The sequence below is a fragment of the Nicotiana tabacum genome, chromosome 9 (genome assembly GCF_000715075.1).
Source record: "Nicotiana tabacum cultivar K326 chromosome 9, ASM71507v2, whole genome shotgun sequence".
Classification (NCBI taxonomy): Eukaryota; Viridiplantae; Streptophyta; class Magnoliopsida; order Solanales; family Solanaceae; genus Nicotiana; species Nicotiana tabacum.
Genome location: NC_134088.1, coordinates 125,261,499 through 125,286,371, shown reverse-complemented (window position 1 = coordinate 125,286,371; position 24,873 = coordinate 125,261,499).

Here is a 24,873-nt window from a genome sequence, read left to right as displayed (position 1 = left end):
CGAATAACTTCATTCCTAATTTTATCCAACCCGGTGTGCCCACACATCCACCTCAATATACTCATCCCAGTTACTTTTAGGTTCTGGGTATGAGAGTTCTTGACCGGCCAACACTCTACACCATACAACATTGTTGGTCTAACTATAACCTTATAGAACTTACCTTTAAGTCTCAGCGCCATATTCTTATCACACAAAATACCGAAAGTGAGCCTCCACTTCATCCATCCTACTCTGATTCGATGCATGACATCTTCATCAATCTCCCAGTTACCTTGTATTATAGATCCAAGATAGTTGAAACTACCTCTCTTGGGGATGACTTGCATATCAAGCCTCACCTCAATATCCCCTTCCTGGGTACCGTTGCTGAACTTGTACTCTAAGTATTCCGTCTTGGTCCTGCTCAACTTGAAAAACTTAGACTCTAAGGTCTTCCTCCAAATCTCCAGCCTCTCATTAACACCACCCCCGCATCTCGTCAATCAAAACTATGTCATCAGCAAATAACATATATCATGGCACCTCACCTTGAATGTGTCTCGTCAATGCGTCTATCGCCAAGGAAAATAGGAATGGACTAAAAGTTGATACCTCGTGCAACCCCATCATAATCGGAAAGTGTTCTGAGTCTCCTCTCGCTTCCCTAACCCGATTCTTAGCTTCATCATACATGTCCTTAATCATCCTAATGTAGGCTACTGGGGCCCTTTTAGCCTCCAAGCATCGCCAGAGCACCTCTCTCAGGACTTTGTCATATGTTTTCTCTAGGTCAATGAATACCATGTGTAAGTCATTCTTTATCTCCCTATACTGCTTCACCAATCTCTTCACAATATGGATGGCTTCCATAGTCGAACGTCCCGGCATGAAACCGAATTGGTTCTCATAAATAGACACATCGGTCCTCACCCTCGCTTCAACCACCCTCTTCCAAACTTTCATAGTATGGCTTAGTAGCTTAATCCCCCTATTTATAATTATTGCAACTTTGGATATCGCCCTTGTTTTTATACACAAAAATCATCGTACTCCACATTCATTCATCGGGCATCTTCTTCGTCCTAATACATACGACATTAATTCTATTAATAAAATTGCCCCTACGTCTAATGGTAGAACAGATAGGCCTTCAAAATTAATGATGTGGTATTTTTTTACTCGGTACATGGCAATATCGGACTGAAATCAAACCTAGGTATTTTACACGCCCCATTTATTTGACATGCCTCATTATTTTCTTTGATTTTTTCTTTCTCTTTCTTCCTTTTCACCCAACACACCAACCCCACCCATATAAACCCCCAAAAAATCCTCTTCCTAGCCTCTCTTCCTCTATCACCATCACTGTCGACGTTACCATAGGCCAATCACCGCCATCATCAGAAATCTAGCATTACACGTACCTTTCCACCTCTCTCTTTATCTCATGTTCATCACACCTAACCCATCTATCTATCTATCTCTCTCTCTCTCTCTCTCTCTCTCTCTCTCTCTCTCTCTCTCTCTCTTTATCTCTCTCTAGGGTGCTACTGTTGACACCATTCCTCCACCACCGCCCACGGAGACCATCGGATCTCTTCGCTGGAAATGGTAACCAGCAATGACAAGTAGTCATGAACATGATCTAAATCTTTTAGATATGGTCGGGAAATACCATTGATGTTTTCTTGGCTTGTTCTTGATGTTTTTGCTACCTCCATGCTCTATGATTTCATTGTTGTCGTAAGTCCACCAATTTTCTAAAAAGAATGACATGTCCAAAAGCCAAAGGTAATAGGTATGAAGAAGATGGTGGCAAGGAAAACGGCATCGAGGTCATGGTTACCCAAGTGTCCGACAAAGGATTAATTGATAACAGTGAGAGAAAACATGGCCAATCAGCTGAAGATGGAGGGTCCAGCTATTTCCCATATTTTCTTTGATTCTTGGCATGTTCGTTTCACGGAGATGGTTTATGGCAGGAGAAGAAGAAAGGGGGTGGTCAGGTAAGTGAGTGGGTGTGATAACAAAACTAGGGTCGGATCCGATTAATGGGTTGAAATTAAACCCATATTTGGTTTCAGGACAAGATTGCCATGTGGCCCACTAAATGTAACGACCCGACTTGTCGTTTTAAGAATTAACGTCCCTTTCAGTGACTTAAGGTCCCGAGTAGCTTCGCAATATGTATTATGACTCGCGGGTGTGGTCGAGTGTGATTTACTGAAGATTCGGAATTCAATTAAAAGAACAATTCTTATTTAGAAGCTTAAATGGAAAGAGTTGATCGGAGAGTTAACTTTTGAGAAAACGACCCCGGAATAGAATTTTGATGATGGCAATAGCTTCGTATGATGATTTCGGATTTAGGCGTATGTTTAGATTTGAATTTGGAAGTCCGTAGGCCAATTCGATGTATTTTGGCGAAAGTTGGAAAATAGAAGAATTTGGAAAGTCCGACCGAAGGGTGAAATTTTGATAACGAGGTCGTATTTTGATTCCGAAAATGGGAATAGCGTCAATTATGACTTGTGTGCAAAATTTGAAATCATTCCGGATTGATTTGATATCTTTCGGTGCAAAATATAGAAGTTAAAAGATTTGAAAAATTATAATTCGATTCGATGCGCGATTCGTAATTTCAGCGATGTTTGATGTGGTTTAAAGCCTCGACTAAGTTTGTATTATATTTTGGGACGTGTTGGTATAATTGGTTAAGGTCCCGAGGGCCTCGGATGGATTACGAAAGGTTAGCAGATAGTTTGGAAATTTCTGTGAATGCTGGTTTTTGGCAGCAGCTGTTGGAATCGCACCTGCGGAAATTTAGGCGCAGGTGCGACCTCGCAGAAGCGAGGATTTCGTGGTAGAAGCGACCTGGGAAAAACTGGAGAAAGGTCGCGCACCTGCGATCATCGCAGAAGCGAAAATTGCTCCGCAAGTGCGAGCTTTGTGGCTGGGTAGTGATCATCGCAGAAGCGCATTTTGTCTCGCAAAAGCGAGATCGCGGATGCGAAATTCTTTTCACAGAAGCGGTTCTGGACAGAAATGTTAAAGACCAAAATTGGTCATTTTGCCATTTTCGATTGGGATTTTGGAGCTCGGTTTTTGGGCGATTTTTGGATGAGTTATTCAAGACTTTGACTTGGGTAAGTGTTCTATATCCTAAAGTGATTATAATTACAGCACAATTATGGCATAGAAACACACAAAAGAATTATCACATAAACATATCAGGCGTAACTCCCTATTAGTACTATAGTACAAATTAAACTTCACAAAGGGAGAATTTAAACTCATAAATATTTCACCACAAGGACCTCGTCCTTATATAACTTCTATCGCGTCTTGCAGTCCGATTTAAATATTTCACATCATATAAAAATGTGAGGATCTCGTCCTCAACTCCGAATCACAAGTATTATGCACATTGTGCCAACTGAAATTTCAATTTCCTTTCTTTCTTCTTTTCAATAAATTTCGTAAATATTTTTCATAACACATAATGAACCCTCATACCGGTAGGGCATATAATTCATAAAATTAGAATCAATTATTCCGAAACACATCAAAACTCACTGTAATGAATAATAAAAATTACTTTTGGACTTACAGCCCTCAATGGTGCACAAAATAAAAATGACAGACACGGGCTCACATCTTCAAATCTCCCAACAGGGATAAACATATAAGTGGGTCACAAAATTACGAAGCTCACCCATAAGCAGAGCATAATAGGAGGACTCACCTCAATATTCAGAACCGAATCAAATTAAGGAAAAATATCCTTATATAACAAATCGGGATCGTACCTGTAACGACACCATCTGGTGAATCGGCCTTAGCCAAATCATAGCGCTTATAACAACGGATCGGGCCTCCACCTTTTAGGCGCCCTCTACCCGTCTGTCCTCCACCCCTAACTGGCTGTGCACGTGGGGTAATAGCTGCACTGGGGCCTATAGTCTGAGTGTTCTGATAAAATTCACCCCTTCCAAGTCTGGAACAATCTCTCATAAGGTGCCTAGTATCACCACACTCATAACAGCCCCTCTGAGGTCGCGGTTGCTCATATTAAGTCTGTGCCGGATAACTAAAACAACCATTATAGGAATCTCGTGCCGGTAGTACATTGTAAGAGCTTACTGGAGTACTTCGAGTAATCTGATGTGTGGACTGAGCTGGCCGACTGCTCGAGCCTCTGCTATAATGGGTCCTAGCTGAAGAGTAAAATCCACCGAACTCTCTAGAGCCTCGAGACTTTTTGGCCTCCTTGGACTCCCTTTCCTCGCCTAAAACACCCTCAATCTTCCTCGCAATCTCCACTACTTGTTGAAATGGAGTATCAGTTTGCAACTCTCGAGCCATGCATATTTTAATATCATAATCGAGCCCCTCAATGAATCTGCGGACCCGCTCTCTGATTGTAGAAACCAAGATAGGTGCATGACGGGCTAACTCACTGAACCTGATAGCATATTTTGACACTGTCATAGAGCCCTAACACGACCGTTCAAACTTTGTGCACCACGCATCTCGGAGAGTCTGGGGAACAAACTCTTTCAAGAATATTTTCGAAAATTGAGCCCAAGTTGGTGGTGTTACATCTGATGGTCTACCTTCTTCATAGATTTTCCACCACTGATACGCTGTGCCTGACAGTTGAAATGTAGTAAAGGCAACTCCGCTCACTTCCACAATACCCATAGTTCGGAGAATACGGTGACAATTTTCTAGAAATCCTTGGGCATCATCTGTAACTATGCCACTGAAAGTAGGTGGGCTATACCTCTTAAACCTCTCAAGTCTCTTTTGTTCTTCTTCTGATGCCTCTGGCCTGACCTCAGGCTGAACCGGAATAACAGGTTGTACCGGTATTACACCCGGAACCTTACCAACATAAACCTGCTACTCTAGAGTTATGGTAGGAGTCTTAGCTACTCCCCCAATCTACAATATATTTGGTGCAACAGAGATCAATCCCGCCTGAGTTAATGCACCAAACATACTTAGGAATTGTGCAAAAGTCTCCTGAAGTCTAGGGGAAACAACAGGTGTTTCTGGTACCTGTCCCCCAACTGGAGCTACCGACAACTCTTCAATTATTGTTCTGACAAGTGCTCTAGTCGCGGCACGTGCCCTTCATCGACCTCTACCTCGGCCTCTACCTCGGCCCCGGCCTCTTGAAGTCCTAGCAGTATGTGCAAATGCCTTCTCAGCTAACCCTGTAGCACGTGTCCTAACCATTTGTGAGAGAATAGAGATACAAAGGCTCAAATTCCACAATCAACAAATCTGCACGACAAGAATGAAAGAAGTGTAAATTTCCTAACAATTCTGTAGCCTCTCGAAGATAAGTACAGACGTCTCCGTACTGATCCGCAAGACTCTACTAGACTCGTTCGTGACTCGTAGAACCTATGAACCAAGAGCTCTGATACCAACTGTCACGACCCAAAATCCCACCTTCGGCATCGTGATGGCACCTAGTCTCTAAGACTAGGTAAGCCGATTTCAATTACATTTCAAGCTTTTTTTTTCAATTACTAACAGCGGAAACAAATATAAATACAACAACCACCCAAGACTGGTAATACGGAGTCACGAACTCTAACTGAATATATGGAATGATCACGAGGACCGAATATACAATACTGTTTGATTAAAAATTAATAGTACAATAAAATAAAAAGACTCCAAGGGACTGCGACGACCAAGAAGCTATACCTTGAATCCTTACAATCCCGCTTTAACTCTGTCCAAGTCCGATATCTCCAATACCTGGCTCTGCACAAAAATGTGCAAAAGTGTAGTATGAGTACACCATGGTCGGTACCCAGTAAGGCGTTGGAGCCGGTTATGGAACTTCAGAGCGAGGTAAGTCTCCTATCTAATCTTGTGAGGGAGAATTTACCCTGCATGTGTCATATTTATTATGTGCTACATGTTGTGGGAGCTACGCATGAATGAGGTGACGAGTGTCCATGCGTATGCTAGAATTCCTGATTATGTTCGGGTAGATTTAGACTCACGCCATGCTTAAATTGTGCTATTTGAGTTATTCTTGCATGTTTAAATGCTTTAATTTACATTTAACCTGATACTAGACACGCGTAGAGTATCGGACTTGCTATTTTAGATACTTGACGAGCTACTTGATTAGTCGTAGAAATTGTACTTTCCTTACGGGTTTCTCCCGCGTTAAGCATATTCATCGGAAAGTTTTTTTTTGAATTTAATAACTCACACATATATTCGTGAGTGGGGTCAAAGAACCGTAAAAGCTTTATATTCTTATGGGATCGGGTCGCTCGCCTCGGCAGTATCATGTATCACACTCTTATTTGATCGGGTCGTTTGATTCGGCAGGATATTGTAACACACTCTTATGGGATCGGTCCGTTCGCCTCAATAATATCATGTATCACACGCTTATGGGATCAGGTCATTAGCCTCGGCAATATCATGTATTACACTCTTATGGGATCTGATCGTTCGACTTGGCAGGATTTGTAACATACTCTTATGGGATCGAGTCGTTCACCTCGGCAGTATTATGTATCACACTCTTATGGGATAGGGTCGTTCGCCTCGAAAATTTCATGAAATACTCTTATGGGATCGGGTCGCCCGCCTCGGCAGAATCGTTCATAATATTTTACAAGAAGCCAGTGCATCTGTGGGTTTTCCTGACTTGAGATGTGATGATCTATCTGGTAGGGACCATATTATATACTCCATTTGAGGAAGTAATCGATAATTGAGGACTTTATGTGTACTGTTTAGATGAGGATCGGAACATGTACTTATATTTGTTTTCACTGTTTAATTCCCATGCTTCATAATTGTCTGCTATTTACTGTACTTGATTTATTAGACCACTAGTAAGTGTTGATGTCGACCCCTCGCCACTACTTATCCGGGGTTAGTCTAGATACTTATTGGGTATGCATTGATTTTCGTACTCATGCTACTCTTCTGCACTTATTGTGCAGGTATATATTTTTTGTGGTCATTTGGTCGCAAAGGCGCAGCTATTACGGGAACTTTACGGTGATTTGCATCCCATGTTACAATCCGCAACGCACAGAGTGTCGTTCATATTCATTTATGTTATTCTATCTATTTTACATTCCAGACATATGTTGTATTGGTATTATATTTCTTAGTAGTTTCTCATGCACTTGTGACACCGAATTTTGGAATATTCTAATTGATGTTAATGGTTTTGCTCCAATATTATCACTTTTTATTTTATATCTTACTAGCATTGTATGTATCCATGATTTTAAATGCGCAAATTTCTTTATTTAATAAGAACTTGTGATTTTAAAAGTAATAAAATGAATAATTAATTAGATGATTCACCGTCGGTTTGCCTAACTGTAATGTTGGGCGCCATCACGACCTATAGCGGGAATTGGGTCGTGAAAGCTTGGTATCAGAGCACTAGGTTCATTTAGTTCTCACATGTCATGAGCAAGTCTAGTATAGTCTTGCGGATTGGTACGGAGACATCTATACTTATCATCGAGAGGCTACATGGTTGGTAGGAGAGCTTCCCTTCCTTGATTCCTCATCGTGCGATTTGATTTTGTCAAAGTTTTATGCCTTTGATTCCTCCCTACCCATTCGTATGCGACGTCGGGCATTTGTTATTGGTTGAGCACCGACAAGTTGTGAAGATAGTACAAATGTGGTGCAATATGCTTTTTCCTAAGAATGCGGGGGAGACCAGTATCGTCACCTTGTGGAGGAGTGTTCTATCATTTCATCCCAGTGTTGGTGTTGCCTACGGTTGAGATTCGATATCTCTGAATTTGGTGAAATTCTTGTTAATATTGTGGTGTCACCGTCCTTGATTGAACGCATTGAGGATCATAGGCATGTTGGTCTTCATTTGTTTGCCTTTGGGCACAGTGTTGAGAGATGGTACCTAAGAAGAAGTTATCAGAGATAGTTGTGTGTTGCGACTTCAGGATCGAATCGGCGTTTCTAGTGTTGATGGTTCGAGGGAGATGATACCTGGGTTGTTTTATGTACCTAGAAAGTTCGAATGTGACGAGAAGGGGCTTGATCGGAATGTAGGAAAATGTGAATATTTGATCATCATTTTGGGGATGTAGTATGGCCCTGAGTTTTACATATTGTTGGAACTTCGGGTAATGTTAATGGATGAAGGGATTCTTACGGTCGGCGGATGAGTGTGGACCCATGAAGATTAATTGATTCCATGATGGATATAACTGTGGCAATGGTTTTAGAGGAGGTCGATATGAGGTTACACGTGTGGACTATCTCATGTGAGAAGGTTAGGGTTTGCATGACCCCTGATGAAGTTCCTATAAAGAGTTATGTCTTCTATTCAATAGGATGCATGTACTGCAATGTGAGTTTGGATCGCTTGAAGAAGATGGTACGGTTGTTAGGAGGACGAGTGTGCGACGATGGCTGATAATTCGGGATGTGTTATGATTAGTGCAACAAGAACTTATGAGAAAGTAGTTTGCTCATAGTAGCCCGATTCTATATTCTTAAGTTGAGAATACTCGGTCCTTCAGCACTCTTAGGCAAACAGACCTTCTTTCATGCAACTAAGACCCTTTTAGATATAGTAGCCTCACCTGTCCACAAGTAGCTTTTACAAGTTGTTTCAATTAGCTTAATAACCTTTTGAGGGAGTGAGAATAATTATGACCAATATGACTGCACCCTAAATAGTAAAACTCTAATTAGCTGCAGTCTTTCCGCATATGACAACCCCTCGCCATTCACAAATATGAATAACTTTTCCTCCTCTTCTTCGAAAGAAGGGTCATTTTATTTTTGTAGGCTAGTTGGATATATCGCCCTTTTTGTACTTCCTTTGCGATGTTGGTCCACACATATACAATATTTAGTCGTCATCATGAAAGTAGAATAATAGAAGTGAATTCCTTTCTACGATATTTAGGACTTGAATGAGACATTATCAAACGTCCAGCATTTGCTCATGCTTGGTACTAGTAGTTCTTATATTTGAATGTTATATGCGCTTAAACTTTCCTTTTTTCTCTTTTTTTGCCAGATCCAATATTATTTTAGAAGGTATTGATTTCTATGTAACAGAAGATCCTCTTAATTTATGACTAATCTTACCTTCATTAATTACAATATTACGAACATAGTGCATTGGAGTCCTGAAGCACCACCACAAACTATTGCGTGTCTAATACTAGGGCATGCACCTTCTTATTATGTCAACAACTACCTCTGATATTACCTTTAGGGTTTTCGTGAATCTAAGTTGCTTGATAGATTTACGTGAATTAATCACACCTTCATATTTTTATGTAAAGTACGTAAGTTTTATTTGCAAAGCATTATTCCAAAAACGCACTTTAAAATGTTCATACCTATCGATTTTAACTAGTTTTACTATGGATAACACATGATGTTCATATAAATCTATTATATGTGCCTCTCCATTTAACATTAGGTGGACCTCATCCAATAACTATCCTAACTCTACTATATCTTCTGCTTCATTTCTTTTGGAACAATCACAAAGACTTTATGAAGTCGGATCGAGTGATTGCTTCAATTTGAATATTTCTTTTAGGGTAAATTATTAGGTTTTGTAAGTATGTTGACGTGTGCATAATTTTCAAGAGTGGGAGGAAAAATGATTGAGAAGATCGAAAAGTTAAAGAAGAAGGGGCTTTCTGTAAGACATGTGGCGTCAGTTAAGCATTTTATTCGTACATATATAGAATTATATGAGTAATGGATAGAACAACTATGGAAAGCTCCCCTTTAGATTTGATTTTTATGTATGATTCCATTTGTTACCAATTGTGAGTTAGCTTTTGGTAACTTAATACCCTTTAGAAATTTAGAGCTCCTTCTATTCTAAACTAATCATGACTCTTATGTCCTTTTTGTTCTCAAAAATCAAATGACATTAATCTAAGATATACAAGGTTTGGGGTTGTCTACTAATTAGTTTTCTCCTTGCCGTGAATTCTTCTCTACAAACTCATAATCACTCCACTTTTTTATAAGCTTTTCTTCCAATGCAGCCACGAGTAGTACTCTTTCATCCTTTGGTTACTTCTCTTTCTTTTAGAAAAAATTTTAAAATATGATAGAGTGAATTCAAGATTCATGGGTGAAGGATAATTGCATGGTGGTAATGGAGGAGTAAAGTGAAAATAAAAATTAAAACTTGTGTTTATTATCACACGATCTTTGGATCAATATCTTGGATAAAGAGTATGATCATGAGATCTGATAAGAGAACCTAATTAAATAGAAAATAAAAAATAGGAATTCAATAGAAATAAGTGTAGATCGAGATTCGATGAGGAGATGGTGTGAAATAAAATAGTGAAAAGAGAAGAAGAAAATATTGTTGTGTAGAAGAAAAAAGAAAAGGGAAGCAAGTTCCCTAATATGGGGGAGAGGAAGGGTAATATATAGGTTTAATGTACATGCAAAGAGTAAGTTTGTTCATTACGCGAGTTCAAAATAAGTTTAACCCCAATAAATAACGAAAATATTCTAAAACTCGTGTGATGATTAAAGGATTGTAATACCGCCAAAAAATATTATGATCATAATACCGATAAAAAAATATTACGATAAATTATCAATAAAGTACGATAATTAATGAAAATAGTAAAGAGAATCAAAGTATAATACCTAAGTGTTGTTGGAGATTTGATGGTGTAGATTTGGATGGCTGATAAGTAAGGAGCATAATATTGCACAACATTCTCATTATTTTTCAGAGCAATAGGAGCACCAATACCATATGAACTCCATTCTTCGTAACAATCCCACAAATCTCCAAGTGTGAAATATTCAGATTTTTCCTTTGCAATTGGATCATTCATGTAACTCTACAACATTTAAAAAAGAAAGCAAACTAATGAGAGATAAATGGTAAAAATAAAGAAAACAAAATGAAAAAAAGGAAATAGGAAAAAGTGACAAGTGATAAAAGAGTCTATATATTCACAAATTTAGAAAAATATCTAGTGCATAGGAAATAAATTTTGAAACCATCAAGCAAATTTTAGAAAATAAAATGATTACTTTAGATGCATTCTATAAATGTTGTTCATAAAATTGATTATTTTTCTTCTGAGAACACCTGACTAAAAAGGAACAAAAATAAACTCTAGTTTGCCATTAAAATCAAAGATTGTTCCAATTTTCTACTTAGATAAACAAGCGGAGTGAGAACTAAATATATTTGATTTTATCATTTGAATCTCATGTGCTTTAAAAAGATCTATATATAAGCTAAATAGATTATATATCATATTCATCAGAAAGAAAATGAAAGCTATATACATAAAGGAATTTATGATATCTTTGAATATATGAGGTATGAAAACATATACAAATAAGCAAACAAGAAAACTTGATATCGATCTATTACTATGCCTCAATCTCAAATAAATATTCAGAAGTCTCTTTAAAAATAATTAAAGAATTACCCTTGGTAGAGGTTTTGAAGGGACAATGGGTGTAACTGATTGAAGAAAACTCTGGAGATTTGACATCTGATTTGATTTCTTTTTTGACAAGAATTCAAGGGAAGAAGAAAACATTTTGATTGTATTTTGTTTTTCTCACAATCACAAGAACAAAAATTTACTAGTCTTCTCTTTGGTTTTCTCAATTCAAAATCAACCATTGGCAAGTAGTTAGCACTTGTATTAACTTACTAAAAAATTGGTTTTGAAGATTCACATAATCTGAAGTAGATTTAATTGTAGAGATTAACATACATTTAAAACTATAGTTGACATGATAGTCAAAAAGTGCCATCTTAAAATTTGTTTTATATTATGACAAAATTGTAAACACAAACCAGAAATTAAACGTCGATACACTCTAAAGGAATGAACAAAGGAAATTTGCCAGAAGTAACTAAAAATTTGGAAGAAAAAAAAATGAAGCTAAAGAAGAAGAAGTAGGAGAAAGCAATGAGAAAATAAAAAGTATATATGAAAATAAACTACTAGCAAAATATAACGTAAACATTAATTACAACAACAGCAACTCGTGTACTTACAAAATTTTGTTATCATTTGTTAAATGCTAGTCTTAATTAATCACTATTTTAAATGCTACAGGTTAATGTATATGGAGTTTTCACCACTTCTTGGGGTATTTTGGATTTTCAAATATAAGAAGAGCGGAAAAGAGTACCTAGTAGAATAATTTCAGTGATGACATATTTTGTAGGTTAGGTTATGAGCGGTTATTTTACTACAGGTTTTTGTGTGATTTCTGCTGAAGCATACACTCTAGAGAGGGTGGGTATAGGGCGAAGGATTTCAAGGCGGGACACACATGCACTAAACAAAATTCGAAAGGTGTATAAAATATTAAAACCTATAGTGGACAATATTTTACTTCACAACGTATATAAGAAAATAATATGAGGCGCCCTTTAGAGGAACTCTTACTTTTTTACCTTTTATGAGCAAATTAAATGTGTAACATTTTAGACATAGAGCGAATTTTAGTATTAGCCTACTAGGTATAGGTTAATGTAAACCTAGTAGCATTTGCCTCGACTCTATATTTGTATTAAAAAATCATCGGATGTATAAGAATATTTAGTACATAATCTATTATGTACATAATCTAGTATGTTAGCCCGATTATTAATGTAACATAAAATTTAAATTCTCAATCCGTCTTTTTAATTAAATATGGAACTAATGAAGTGCAAATGGGCTTTGGCATTGGCTTAATACTTGCTGAATTACATCCGGAGTGAATTCACAAAATCAGACGTGCTTATTAATGTGAGATTTAGCTTTTCTTTTACATATTTATTGATAATTATGTGACAAGCCAAAATGAGAAAATGTATGTACAATTCCTTAATTAATCTCTCTTTATGGAACTATTCTATGAAAAGCTCGGTGAAGACGACGAGAGATGACTTCGTATACTATCATAAATTCATTGGGGTATTGAAATTGAAATTATATAAATATGATAAAAATAAAAATAAAAAGGTTAGGGTTTATTTTCTAGGTCGAAATGGATCTTTCATTTTCTCAATTATGACGTGCTTGGTTAGGTTTTCATCAAGGTCTGTCGAGATAACTTTCAAATTATTTATTAGTTGATTTAACTCTAGGAACTAATATTGAAAAGTTAAAATATATGTGTTTTGGTAATACTAACAAATGTTTATTATATTTATTTTTATGTGTTATGGTCTAGCTAGCGTTCATTTTCATGGTTCATGGCTTAACATGGCTTCTTTTTCTTTTTATTTTTCTTCTTATAATTTTTCTTTCATTGATCATAAATCATTACTATGAATTTTAAAGTATTTTATTCTGGTATTGAAGTTCTTTGAACTATTTGTACTATCCTTAGGTGATAAAAATTAATGTAAAAAGTGAAACAAGCATATATTATTGGTTTGACCCACACATGAGTGACAGTCTAGACAATTATTTTTCTAATTATAACTCTTCAAATATATATCAACGACTTCAGGTTAGATTTTTTAATAGCTTTTGACAATTAAGATTAATTTTCCCACGTATTCTTACGCAAAAGAATATATAGTAATAAAATTACGGAAAAGGGTCAAAACTATTCCTATTATTTGCTAAACGGTTTATAGATATCTTTCGTCCATCTATTAGTCCAACAATACAACAACAACAATAATAACAACAACAACAACAACAACAACAACAAACCCAGTAGTTTCCCACAAGTGGGGTCTGGGGAGGGTAAGATGTACGCAACCTTACCCCTACCCCTGGAAGGGCAGAGAGGTTGTTTCCCATAGACCCTCGGCTAGAGAACGGCTGAAAAGAAAAGGTAATTGCAACAAGTAGAAAAAACAGCAAGATGTAATTACAACAAGTAGGAATAACAGCAAGATGAAATAAGATTGATTCCAAGAATGCAGTCAAACTCTAAGTAGTAATAGTCATCTATGGATAAAAGATATCATACTAACACTAATGCTAACGAAATGAGTAAGACAAAGAGAAACGCCCGATTACATACGAACCTTCTACTCTAATCTTTGACCTCCACACCCTCCTGTCTAGGGCCATATCCTCAGTCAGCTCCAGTTGCGCCACGTCTCATCTAATAACCTCTCTCCAAGACTTCTTAGACCTACCTCTACCCCTCCTGCTACCCGCCGAGGCTAACCGCTTGCACCTTCTAACTAGGGATTTTATACTTCTCCTCTTAACATGCTCGAACCATCTCAACCTCGCCTCCCGCATCTTATCCTCCACAAGGGTCACTCCCACCTTTTCCCGAATAACTTCATTCCTAATTTTATCCAACCCGGTGTGCCCACACATCCACCTCAATATACTCATCCCAGTTACTTTTAGGTTCTGGGTATGAGAGTTCTTGACCGGCCAACACTCTGCTCCATACAACATAGTTGGTCTAACTATAACCTTATAGAACTTACCTTTAAGTCTCAGCGCCATATTCTTATCACACAAAATATCGAAAGTGAGCCTCCACTTCATCCATCCTACTCTGATTCGATGCATGACATCTTCATCAATCTCCCAGTTACCTTGTATTATAGATCCAAGATAGTTGAAACTACCTCTCTTGGGGATGACTTGCATATCAAGCCTCACCTCAATATCCCCTTCCTGGGTACCGTTGCTGAACTTGTACTCTAAGTATTCCGTCTTGGTCCTGCTCAACTTGAAAAACTTAGACTCTAAGGTCTTCCTCCAAATCTCCAGCCTCTCGTTAACACCACCCCCGCATCTCGTCAATCAAAACTATGTCATCAGCAAATAACATATATCATGGCACCTCACCTTGAATGTGTCTCGTCAATGCGTCTATCGCCAAGGAAAATAGGAATGGACTAAAAGTTGATCCCTCGTGCAACCCCATCATAATCGGAAAGTGTTCTGAGTCTCCTCTCGCTTCCCTAACCCGATTCTTAGCTTCATCATACATGTCCTTAATCATCCTAATGTAGGCTACTGGGGCCCTTTTAGCCTCCAAGCATCGCCAGAGCACCTCTCTCAGGACTTTGTCATATGTTTTCTCTAGGTCAATGAATACCATGTGTAAGTCATTCTTTATCTCCCTATACTGCTTCACCAATCTCTTCACAATATGGATGGCTTCCATAGTCGAACGTCCCGGCATGAAACCGAATTGGTTCTCATAAATAGACACATCGGTCCTCACCCTCGCTTCAACCACCCTCTTCCAAACTTTCATAGTATGGCTTAGTAGCTTAATCCCCCTATTTATAATTATTGCAACTTTGGATATCGCCCTTGTTTTTATACACAGAAATCATCGTACTCCACATCCATTCATCGGGCATCTTCTTCGTCCTAATACATACGACATTAATTCTATTAATAAAATTGCCCCTACGTCTAATGGTAGAACAGATAGGCCTTCAAAATTAATGATGTGGTATTTTTTTACTCGGTACATGGCAATATCGGACTGAAATCAAACCTAGGTATTTTACACGCCCCATTTATTTGACATGCCTCATTATTTTCTTTGATTTTTTCTTTCTCTTTCTTCCTTTTCACCCAACACACCAACCCCACCCATATAAACCCCCAAAAAATCCTCTTCCTAGCCTCTCTTCCTCCATCACCATCACTGTCGACGTTACCATAGGCCAATCACCGCCATCATCAGAAATCTAGCATTACACGTACCTTTCCACCTCTCTCTTTATCTCATGTTCATCACACCTAACCCATCTCTCTTTCTCTCTCTCTCTCTCTCTCTCTATCTCTCTCTCTCTCTTTATCTCTCTCTAGGGTGCTACTGTTGACACCATTCCTCCACCACCGCCCACGGAGACCATCGGATCTCTTCGCTGGAAATGGTAACCAGCAATGACAAGTAGTCATGAACATGATCTAAATCTTTTAGATATGGTCGGGAAATACCATTGATGTTTTCTTGGCTTGTTCTTGATGTTTTTGCTACCTCCATGCTCTATGATTTCATTGTTGTCGTAAGTCCACCAATTTTCTAAAATGAATGACATGTCCAAAAGCCAAAGGTAATAGGTATGAAGAAGATGGTGGCAAGGAAAACGGCGTCGAGGTCATGGTTACCCAAGTGTCCGACAAAGGATTAATTGATAACAGTGAGAGAAAATATGGCCAATCAGCTGAAAATGGAGGGTCCAGCTATTTCCCATATTTTCTTTGATTCTTGGCATGTTCGTTTCACGGAGATGGTTTATGGCAGGAGAAGAAGAAAGGGGGTGGTCAGGTAAGTGAGTGGGTGTGATATCAAAACTAGGGTCGGATCCGATTAATGGGTTGAAATTAAACCCATATTTGGTTTCAGGACAAGATTGCCATGTGGCCCACTAAATGTAATGACCCGACTTGTCGTTTTAAGAATTAACGTCCCGTTCAGTGACTTAAGGTCCCGAGTAGCTTCGCAATATGTATTATTACTCGCGGGTGTGGTCGAGTGTGATTTACTGAAGATTCGGAATTTAATTAAAAGAACAATTCTTATTTAGAAGCTTAAATGGAAAGAGTTGACCGGAGAGTTAACTTTTGAGAAAACGACCCCGGAATGGAATTTTGATGATGGCAATAGCTTCGTATGATGATTTCGGATTTAGGCGTATGTTCAGATTTGGATTTGGAAGTCCGTAGGCCAATTCGATGTATTTTGGCGAAAGTTGGAAAATAGAAGAATTTGGAAAGTCCGACCGAAGGGTGAAATTTTGATAACGAGGTCATATTTTGATTCCGAAAATGGGAATAGATCCATTACGTCAATTATGACTTGTGTGCAAAATTTGAAATCATTCCGGATTGATTTGATATCTTTCGGTGCAAAATATAGAAGTTAAAAGATTTGAAAAATTATAATTCGATTCGATGCGCGATTCGTAATTTCAGCGATGTTTGATATGGTTTAAAGTCTTGACTAAGTTTGTATTATATTTTGGGACATGTTGGTATAATTGGTTAAGGTCCCGAGGGCCTCGGATGGATTACGAAAGGTTAGCAGATAGTTTGGAAATTTCTGTGAATGCTAGTTTTTGGCAGCAGCTGTTGGAATCGCACCTGCAGAAATTTAGGCGCAGGTGCGACCTCGCAGAAGCGAGGATTTCGTGGTAGAAGCGACCTGGGAAAAACTGGAGAAAGGTCGCGCACCTGCGATCATCACAGAAGTGAAAATTGCTCCGCAAGTGCGAGCTTTGTGGCTGGGTAGTGACCATCGCAGAAGCGCATTTTGTCTCGCAAAAGCGAGATCGCGGATGCGAAATTCTTTTCACAGAAGCGGTTCTGGACAGAAATGTTAAAGACCAAAATTGGTCATTTTGCCATTTTCGATTGGGATTTTGGAGCTCGGTTTTTGGGCGATTTTTGGATGAGTTATTCAAGACTTTGACTTGGGTAAGTGTTCTATATCCTAAAGTGATTATAATTACAGCACAATTATGGCATAGAAACACACAAAAGAATTATCACATAAGCATATCAGGCGTAACTCCCTATTAGTACTATAGTACAAATTAAACTTCACAAAGGGAGAATTTAAACTCATAAATATTTCACCACAAGGACCTCGTCCTTATATAACTTCTATCGCGTCTTGCAGTCCGATTTAAATATTTCACATCATATAAAAATGTGAGGATCTCGTCCTCAACTCCGAATCACAAGTATTATGCACATTGTGCCAACTGAAATTTCAATTTCCTTTCTTTCTTCTTTTCAATAAATTTCGTAAATATTTTTCGTAACACATAATGAACCCTCATACCGGTAGGGCATATAATTCATAAAATTAGAATCAATTATTCCGAAACACATCAAAACTCACTGTAATGAATAATAAAAATTACTTTTGGACTTACAGCCCTCAATGGTGCACAAAATAAAAATGACAGACACGGGCTCACATCTTCAAATCTCCCAACAGGGATAAACATATAAGTGGGTCACAAAATTACGAAGCTCACCCATAAGCAGAGCATAATAGGAGGACTCACCTCAATATTCAGAACCGAATCAAATTAAGGAAAAATATCCTTATATAACAAATCGGGATCGTACCTGTAACGACACCATCTGGTGAATCGGCCTTAGCCAAATCATAGCGCTTATAACAACGGATCGGGCCTCCACCTTTTAGGCGCCCTCTACCCGTCTGTCCTCCACCCCTAACTGGCTGTGCACGTGGGGTAATAGCTGCACTGGGGCCTATAGTCTGAGTGTTCTGATAAAATTCACCCCTTCCAAGTCTGGAACAATCTCTCATAAGGTGCCTAGTATCACCACACTCATAACAGCCCCTCTGAGGTCGCGGTTGCTCATATTAAGTCTGTGCCGGATAACTAAAACAACCATTATAGGAATCTCGTGCCGGTGGTACATTGTAAGAGCTTACTGGAGTACTTCGAGTAATCTGATGTGTGGACTGAGCTGGCCGACTGCACGAGCCTCTGCTATAATGGGTCCTAGCTGAAGAGTAAAATCCACCGAACTCTCTAGAGCCTCGAGACTTTTTGGCCTCCTTGGACTCCCTTTCCTCACCTAAAACACCCTCAATCTTCCTCGCAATCTCCACTACTTGTTGAAATGGAGTATCAGTTTGCAACTCTCGAGCCATGCATATTTTAATATCATAATCGAGCCCCTCAATGAATCTGCGGACCCGCTCTCTGATTGTAGAAACCAAGATAGGTGCATGACGGGCTAACTCACTGAACCTGATAGCATATTTTGACACTGTCATAGAGCCCTAACATGACCGTTCAAACTTTGTGCACCACGCATCTCGGAGAGTCTGGGGAACAAACTCTTTCAAGAATATTTTCGAAAATTGAGCCCAAGTTGGTGGTGTTACATCTGATGGTCTACCTTCTTCATAGATTTTCCACCACTGATACGCTGTGCCTGACAGTTGAAATGTAGTAAAGGCAACTCCGCTCACTTCCACAATACCCATAGTTCGGAGAATACGGTGACAATTTTCTAGAAATCCTTGGGCATCATCTGTAACTATGCCACTGAAAGTAGGTGGGCTATACCTCTTAAACCTCTCAAGTCTCTTTTGTTCTTCTTCTGATGCCTCTGGCCTGACCTCAGGCTGAACCGGAATAACAGGTTGTACCGGTATTACACCCGGAACCTTACCAACATAAACCTACTACTCTAGAGTTGTGGTAGGAGTCTTAGCTACTCCCCCAATCTACAATATATTTGGTGCAACAGAGATCAATCCCGCCTGAGTTAATGTACCAAACATACTTAGGAACTGTGCAAAAGTCTCCTGAAGTCTAGGGGTAACAACAGGTGTTTCTGGTACCTGTCCCCCAACTGGAGCTACCGACAGCTCTTCAATTATTATTCTGACAAGTGCTCTAGTCGCGGCACGTGCCCTTCATCGACCTCTACCTCGGCCTCTACCTCGGCCCCGGCCTCTTGCAGCCCTAGCAGTATGTGCAAATGCCTTCTCAGCTAACCCTGTAGCACGTGTCCTAACCATTTGTGAGAGAATAGAGATACAAAGGCTCAAATTCCACAATCAACAAATCTGCACGACAAGAATGAAAGAAGTGTAAATTTCCTAACAATTCTGTAGCCTCTCGAAGATAAGTACAGACGTCTCCGTGCTGATCCGCAAGACTCTACTAGACTCGTTCGTGACTCGTAGAACCTATGAACCTAGAGCTCTGATACCAACTGTCACGACCCAAAATCCCACCTTCGGCATCGTGATGGCACCTAGTCTCTAAGACTAGGTAAGCCGATTTCAATTACATTTCAAGCTTTTTTTTTCAATTACTAACAGCGGAAACAAATATAAATACAACAACCACCCAAGACTAGTAATACGGAGTCACGAACTCTAACTGAATACATGGAATGATCACGAGGACCGAATATACAATACTGTTTGATTAAAAATTAACAGTACAATAAAATAAAAAGACTCCAAGGGACTGCGACGACCAAGAAGCTATACCTTGAATCCTTACAATCCCGCTTTTACTCTGTCCAAGTCCGATATCTCCAATACCTGGCTCTGCACAAAAATGTGCAAAAGTGTAGTATGAGTACACCATGGTCGGTACCCAGTAAGTATCAAGACTAACCTCAGTGGAGACGAGGTACAGTCAAGACACTCACTAGTCAAAAATATCCTGTGCAATATGATATACAAAATAGTAGGAAACAAATAATAATAAGGACAACACAAATCAATCAGTGATATGCACAGTAGGACAACAAGAGCACCATTAATATTCCTCAACAAATAATAAATACAAGTACACCCAATTAAATCAAGTCTTTCAAATATAAATCTTTCGCCTATATACTTTTCAAATAATAATCTTCAGGATATAATACTTTCCAATAAATATATTTCGAATATACTCCCTTCAAATAAATATCTTTCAAATATAATTATTTCAAATAATCTTCTTCAAATATAATTCTTTCAAATAAATCTTCTTGAATAAAAATCCTTTCAAATAAATATTTTGAATATAATTCTTTCAATTTAAAAGTCACCATGTGACATCTCATTTCATAATCATACAAATACGGGTCTCGGCCCATATTCATATTTTTTGTAAACACGGGTCTCAGCCCACTTTCGTACTTCCACGGCACTTGGTGCCCATAATTAAATCATGATATTTTCCCGGCACCTCGTGCCCACTTTTTATACCACAACTGCACGGACAGTTCACGTGCCAATAATAAAACCATCATATTTACTCACGGTACCTCGTGCCCATATTTTATTTCACTCATAATCTGCCTGGAATTGCCACATGCTCCCATTTTTAAAATAGATCAGACTATTATCAAGTTTACCGAAACAACAAGACAATTTCACAAGATATAAAAAGAAACACAAGAAAGATCACAACATCACATAGAAATTACCAAAGCAATAACTCCACATCATCATATATCATCCCTGACAATAGCCACCCTTATCTCTCATATAGCCACCTGTATCACTCCTATAATAGCCTCCCTTATCCCTCCGCCCTGACAATATCAATAGCCACCATTATCGCTCCTATAGCCACCTTTATCTCTCCTATAGCCACCTTTATCGCTCCGCACAGACAATATTCCAACAAACATAACAATAGTGAAATGCCACCCTTATACCCATAAAGTAATTCATGCTAATTTGCCAGGCTACCCAAGAACTCGACGGTCCCGGGATGGTGAAGCGGTCCAGTGTCTAATAAACTGATCAAGTATAAGTATATGAACAGCATAAATATGATATCTACATATAAACTATGTAATATGGCTCGCAATACAGTAATAGCAATAAGAAAGAAAACAACAAGTATCAGCGGAATACCATAAAAATGACATAGAAAGGTGAATGGAACACAACCTAAATCCGGAATCACAAATACAGCAAGGACAAGTAATAACTCAGTAACTACAACCGCTTTTACATCAGGTTTTAGTCATCAAACTCTACGAGGTACCGAACCTCGGACAAATCACAACTCACGGGTCTCAATACCTGAACCCTAACACTTGGGCATCCTGTGCCCTCATAACACCTTATAACCACACTGACGACTCATGTGCCAATAGAGCCATTCTCACATAGAAGGCAGGTAAACAAGGGTGAGCATCTATGCTCGACAATATCAAGAAAACCTTTTATCCGATAAGAGTGCTTAACTATGTGTATGCTTGTGCAAGTGTCATAACATAGTCCATACCAGCAAATAAGCATAAGGAAAAAGAACGGCAGCACGTGGAATATTTTCTCACAACTTTCACAAGATAAAGCTCACACGGGTAAGTGTACCACTACACAAATATCAACAACAAGAATTCCCCAGGCCATCACAAATCATCATAAATCAATCCCGGAAATAGCCCATCTTGTCTCGCCACGTGTGCAATAATAAAGTAAGTGCCCGCCTTGTCTCGCCACACGTGCATAATAATGTTCCCACCTTGTCTCGCCACATGCGCAACCCATATATATATATATATATATATATATATATATATATATATATATATATATATATATCCCGCCTTGTCACGCCGCATGTGCAAATATCAATAGTAACAATAGCACAGCATAAATCTCGTGCAACCCCATAACAACAACCGCATGGCAGAAACCTCGTGCATCACAATAACCACAACCGCACGGCAAAAATCTCGTGCATCACAATAACCACAACCGCACAGCAAAAATCTCGTGCATCACAATAACAACAACCGCATGGCAGAAACCTCGTGCATCACCACAATAAGTACAACATCAACAATGATAATAATACAAGGATACGATAAATATGTCAACTCAGAAATTCCAGAACTCACGAAAATGGAGGAACTAATTCACAAGGAGTAGCCACAATAGAGAACGCTAGTCATAATAAGAACAGCTCAACAAGAAAGGAAATATTATGTAACAACGGTCCACAATGTACAGTTCGACAACGAGGGAGCTAACACGAGACAAATAATTCCAAATAAGGACAACTCAACTAAAATATAGGATATCTTTCTTTTAAGGTTGGGCAATTAAGAGAGAGATACAACAACTTTAATTAAGGATAAGCAATATAAGGATAATCATTTGCCTCAATTAAGGATGAACAATTACAGAAGAGATAATTATAGTTTCAGATAAGGATAAGCAGTTAGGGAAAAGACAACACGGCAATAGAAGAGATAACAATTTCAGTTAAGGCACATATGAATCAAATGAAAAACAATAGTGGATCATGAAGCAATTAATTCTAATTAAAGTAGGTAGAAGTAAAACTGGAAATTAAGAAGTGTAATCGTAACGAGAACAACTGCATATTCGATGAAAATAAGGACCTAAGAATCCCTAAAAGGCTAATTTTCCATAAATAAGTCTGGGCACGTACTCGTCACCTATCGTACACGGATTACAATTAGCATAGAAGACTCAAATCCTAAGGAACTACGAAGTTAGGTAAGATACTTACCTCAAAGAAGACAGACCGATACTCAAAAATGAACTTCTCGGGTGAAATGACCTCCAGACGACTCAAATCTAACCAAAATAACTTCAAAGCACAAATAAAATTCATAAGAAACTATTCCAGATCATAAAGTCTCAATCTTTATCAAAATCTAAAAATCGACCCAAAGGTCGACCCCCGGGCCCGCACCTCGGAACCCGACAAATTTCATAAATATCCGGACCCTCATTCCGATATGAGTTCAACCGAACAAAAATTATCAAATTCCGATACCATTTCGTCCTTCAAATCATGATTTTTCATTTTGAATATTTTCTTCAAAAAACTCCATTTTCCTCAACTCAAAACATAAATTAAATAATAAAAATAAAGATAAAATCATGGAATATAATAAATTCTATGTGAAGAACACTTACCCAATCGATTTGCTTGAAAAACCCACAAGAAATCACTCCAAATCGAGCTCTATAAGTCAAGATATGATAAAAATGGCCTAACCCTCGATTTGGAAATCTTATATTCTGCCCACGTCTTTAAGCATCGCGAACGCGGAAGAACAACCATGTTCGCGAAGAAGAAAAACAAAAGTTGACTAGTTGTGCTTCGCGAATGTGACAACACGTTCGCGAACGCGTAGAGGAAAAGTCTGATGGTCCAACGACTGCTCTTCGTGAACATGTGAAGTAGTACGCGAACGCGAAGAGTGGAATGGCATAGCTACGTGAACGTGTGGGATGAAAGCGAACGCGATGAAGGAAAAGGTTGGCTTCCACGATCGCGAAATAAGGAATGCGAACGCGAAGAACAAATATTCCCTCCAAAATTGCTCTTTGCGAACGCGAAGGAAGGGACGCGAAATCGATTAAGGAAACCAGATGACAGAAAACGGGAGTTCAAAAATAGAAGGAAATGGCCCGTAGCCCATCCGAAACACACCCGGGGCCCCCGAGACCTTGTCTAAATACACAAAAAAAGTTCCATAACCTAACACGGACTCGCTCGAGGTCTCAAATCACATCAAACAACGCCGAAAATAAAAATCGCACCACGAATCAAACTTATGAACTTCCAAAACATCCAACTTCGAAAACTCATGCCGAAACCAAACTAACCAACCCGGAATGATGTCAAATTTTGCAGGAAAGTCCCAAATAACATAACGGAGTTGTTTCTACTCTAGGAATCGCATTCTGACCCTGATATCAAAAAGTCCACATCCGGTCAAAAAGTCCACATCCGGTCAAAAATTCCAAAAATTCAACTTTCGCTATTTCAAGCCTAAATGAGCTACATACCTCCAAAACACAATCCGGACACGCCCCTAAGTCCAAAATCACCCAACAGAGCTAACGGAACCGACGAAACTCCATTCTGGAGTCGTCTTCACACAGTTCCGTATACGGTCAAAATCCTAAGACTTAAGCTTCCGTTTTAGGGACTAAGTGTCCCAAATCACTCTGAATCACCCGGTAATTGAATTCAACCACGCACGCAAGTTAATACACATAATACGAAGTTGTTCAGGGCCTTATGCCGCCGAACGAGACTTAAATCCTTAAAATGACTGGCCTAATCATTATAGTAATCACATGATATATCACACAACTCGCATACTCGCAGCACCATTTCCGATCTCAGTAACTACTCCAAACCAACCAAGTACTATATTAAACCCCATATCCCACATAACCTTGTCCCAAACTTTCGTACACTGTTAATAATAAAAGAAACACGTGAAATCTCATAACCTCTTATCAGATCAACGAGTCATGGAGTTATCTCGCCCCAACCAGAACCATAATCACTTTCTAAGCAGACTTTCAATGTCATCCTCCCAAATATACCACAATCAAATCTGATAGTACCCATTCTAGGTCCAATGACCATATATT